The sequence below is a fragment of the Pteropus medius genome, unplaced genomic scaffold, assembly GCF_902729225.1.
Source record: "Pteropus medius unplaced genomic scaffold, Ma_sr-lr_union100, whole genome shotgun sequence".
In the NCBI taxonomy this organism is placed as follows: Eukaryota; Metazoa; Chordata; class Mammalia; order Chiroptera; family Pteropodidae; genus Pteropus; species Pteropus medius.
Window position 1 is genome coordinate 9,135,804 of NW_024347788.1, and position 4,603 is coordinate 9,140,406.

Consider the following 4,603-nt stretch of genomic DNA (forward strand, 5'->3'; position numbering starts at 1 on the left):
TGGTCAGCGTGTCTGCTTGGCATAGGTTCTTAGCAGACATCGGAAGCAGAATGTTTTCTGCCAAGGGCCTTGGCTGGAGGCGTAATTTACTCTGCAAACTCACCAGGAAGAGTGGCTCCCAAATATACTCGACCAATAAACAGAAAGAAGCCTACACTTAAGAAAACCAGGGCCAATATTTGTTATGGCTTTGCAGTCCTATGGACTAACAGGATGTGGGCACAGAGGCGGTCATCAGCCCTGGAGCGTGACGCATCTCCCACGCCCCGGCCTGCCCACCCCCGGTGTGTCTGCTTCAGACACTCAGGTGAGGATGGAGAGTGGAAGGTGTGATGCCGTCAGTAAAATAAAACAGCAGTTACCATTGCTCACTCATTAAATTTGCAAAATTTGAAGTCTGACTATGCCGAATGCTGTCAAAGAGGCAGGGGAAATGGAAATTCTCACACATGGCGTAAAAGCGCTAACCAATTCAAACGATGGAGAACATTCGGTAATATCGAAAATGCGCACAGCCTGCATCCCAATTACATATTTCTGGTGTCTCCTCCTAGAAGGTCCCCTGTGTGCACAGGGAGCTACAGAAAGGAAGGTTCTCTGTAACATTTTACCTCATAGGCAAAAGTAAGGGAATGAATAGATTTTGTAGTATAGTCACGCTCTGGAACACTCTAGTCCATTTCTGGGGTCAGTTACCTCGTGAAAGACAAATGTGACTCGTGATTTGAAAAAGGACGAATATCTAGCCAGGACACACAATGTTGTCAGCCAAACATTTTCTAGCCCTACGACACAGTCAGAGGAAGTCAATTTTCCTGACAAGTCGACATACAACAAAACCCAATGTGGCACAATAGGCTTTGGAATCAGACAGACGCGGATCTAGATTTCAGGATCGTTATTTACCAGTTTTGAATCGTTTGGCAGAGTAACCTACCTGTGTCTGTCTATAAAGCGCGTAAAAGAAAACCTTTCTCAGGGGGTCTGTTGTGAAGACTGAACAAACGTGTGAGTAATTTCCTTATTCTGTCTTTGGGCACAACGGACAACGCATAAACATCGCCGTCGTCCATCAACTCTAAGTCGCACAGTTTCCTCATTTCAAAATCGGGGCCCGCTTAATCCCATTAATATCTAAATATTACAACTGGCTGCATTTCGTTGTTGTTGTTGTTATTTCTCACAGAAAACAACATAAAGGTAACATAAGCAACTGGGTCTTAGATTCTGTTAAGTATAGCAGCTCCTCATCTTTCTCTTTCAAAGAGTAGCTATGTGTAAATCAAGACAAATCAGAAACATTATCAAGCCAGTTCGTACCTAATCTATATGGCCAGCCTTAAGAAAAGCGCTAATAAGAACTTATTTCATTCTAATTAGTCAGTCCAGCCTCCTTAGGGAAAAAGCAGTGTTCCCTCCTTGCCCTAGACAGGGTGCATCCCTAAAACTGATCATCCTATCATCAGCATGCTTGCTTTATGGTTCGGTTCTCCCGCGGGGCTGCTGGGAGGAGAGACAGCACCTCCAAAAAAAGGTATGAAGTGCACAGAAACAGCTACAGACAAGCCCCAAGCCTGTCTTCTTAATAACGCTCTGCCGAGCGTTTCTGGGAGAGAAAGGGAAATTTGCACAACTTTGAAACAAAAACAATGTTACAGGGAAATAATAAGAACACATAACGTGCTTTGTTTGTCAAAGATTTTTCAGCTATTTTATTTAATGGGATCATTATAACGACGTCGTGAATTAAGGGAACAAATACTATTAAATTATCCTCATTTTACAGATCAGACAAAGGAGAACTGGAAATCAGTGCTTTGTTGGGATCGCCGAGTAGAGCTGGTGGAAATACGGGTAGAACTCAGATGTTCAAGCTCTTGAGCTAACATTCTTTCCGCTCTGAGAGCAAACCAGAAGAAACCACATACAGAGATTGAGTCTGTGGTCCGTCACGATGAGCTTGCTGCCAATTTATAACACTTCTTGCTCTTCTGATCACACTCACAACCTAAATCTTAAGCCACAGCAGATGAATTACCCTTCTTTTTCTTTCCATCTCATGAAACCATGCCATCGTTTCTTTAAAAACATTTGACAATTTGCCGTGACTTCAAAAGCCAATGTATTCACTGCTGTCATAGCCCAGGCTGGCAATTTGCCTGCGTGTTCTGGCATATTCTGATGAAATTACTGCTCAACTTACTGTGTACTTTCTTACAGCCCTGAGTGAATTCCCCTACCCCATTAATCTGTAGTTTTATCAATCCAAGATGTCAGATTGACATCTTATTTTCTATCTTGCCTATTCGCTAGCAACATAATCTGTGAAACAATACATCAAAACGGAAATTGCTCCTAGAAGATGCAGTCATAAACATGTGTGCGGTTTATCACGTGGTAGATTTTTCTTTTTAATACAGTCCAGATAGGATTAGGATATATACGTAATCAAGAAGGCATCCGTGTTTTTATTTTTCAAACCAGGAAAAGTGAAATACCAGATTTCGATCTTCAACAAATTTGTTGTTCTGGCCCATTGCTGGTCAGTCATCCAGTATTTTCATGTGCAGGAATGGCACAAGATTAACTTGTCTTCTGTGGAAGCTCCAGCCAAAACGTTAGGTTAATAATAATTACCGCCTTTCACTGAATGCCTACTACGTGCCAGGCATCTACGTGCCAGGCATCACGCACTAACTCGAGGAGATTATTGATAAACTGGCTTTACAGGCGATGAAGTTGAAGGTTAGAGACGTTAAGTAACTTGCCTTGGGTAGCCCTGCTCCACAGTGGAAGCCAGGGTTGGAACTCAGAGCCGAAGCCATTAACCCCTCTCATAGAAGAGTTTAAGTGGCCTGGAGTTTTGTCATTAGAATGGAATTTGAGGATTGTTTAGATCCGGAATTTCCACTGAATGTGGAATAGCTCTGAAATAATCTTATTAATTAATATTAGCATATTTTGGTTTTTACATATTCAGCCAACTGATACCATTTTCCTTTATTCTTCTTGCTTCTGGGGATAAAATGGTAATAGCAGATACGGTACCTGCCCTCGTGGAGTTTAAGGCCCAGTGGGGATATCGACACTAATCAAATAATCACACAAATACACGTATAGCTACACTTCGACATCCGATACCACATTGAATCCTGTGCGGGGGGATCTGAATGGGTCTCAGAGATTTCGGAGTAGGAAATACGGAGGTTTATAACCCACGAAGCACAACATTTTGTTCGTTGTTCCCAAAGCTGAAGAAACAACAGTCACAAAGACAATTAAGATTTTTAATGGAGTCTTGAATCAAATCTTATGCGTCCTCTACTGACGTGGACCCGTAGTATTCGCTTAGAGCAAAGGACATTGTCTCCAACTCTTGCAGCCAAACCTAAGTATGTTTGAACTAATGCATCCTATGGTGACTTGGACAGAGAGGACGGGGCAGGAACGGTCAAGGATGATTAGGAGCACATAGCGTGGGTAACTGAGAACCGAGTACTTTCCTTCGCCAGCAGTGGTAGAGTTGAACAGCGGTGAGAGTTTGGGGGACACTTGGATCATAAAAATATTCCATTTTAGACATAGAGATTTCAGCAACGGTAAAATATCCAAGTGGAAACACCTTGCAGACTGGGAGGAAGATGATAAGGACAAAATATAAGACTGGATCTAAGATGGACTTGATATGCTTCAGTAATAATGACTCTTTAGATTACCTAATAATCATCAACATGGCACATGGTGCTTACCGCGTGTCTGCACACCCGTTAACCGTTGAGGTCATAGAACGAGCTGCGAAGTGGGCGTTACGATCATGTCCACCTTACAGATAAGAAATCTGGGACACGGAGAGTTGAAGGGACATGGCCAAGGTAATAGGTGAGCACCAAGGTGAGCCAGGTCTAAACGCAGAGGCGTTGTCCCCGAAGGCCACATTCCTAACCTCGCCGAGGCTTCCCTGCATAGCATTACAGACTGTAGCACTTGGACGTCCTCCCCCAGCACCCCTGTGGAGGAAGCATGCTGTGCTTCCTCTCACGGATGGAGACACGAAGACCCGCCCGGGTCACAGAGTTCCCGCACTCAGACCCACGTCTCCTGGATCCAGATCCAGTATTCTTCGCACGCGACCGCGGTGGCCCCTGAAGGTACATACGCTTCTCTCTAGGTAGCACAGAGAGAGAAGAGGGGGAGGGGAGGGCAAAGAATGAACGTCAGAAAAACAAAACCAGAAAAAAAGCCTAGAGAGCCAAAACCAGATATTTCCCTTCCTAGGAGTAATTTCATCAAATTACGATGGACCGACTTCTGTGAGCAAAGCCCTAGATTTGGTGCTGAAGGAAAGTTAGGCCAAGGGCAGAGGCGGTGGGAAACACCTTGTAAAAGGCCTGGCTCTCGTCCTTGATGAGCTCATAATCTTCCGGGGGAGCAAGTCAGACCTTGAACAGAGATAAAGAACTTTCCAAGACAACGTACGGAAGAGCGGGAGGATTTCAGAGGAGGCAAAAGTTACGGTTCGAATTGTCAGAAAAACGCTTCCTTGGGGAAGAAGAGGCCCGAGTACACCACCGATTAGCATTCTGTGTTCTTGCTGTTCTTTTCA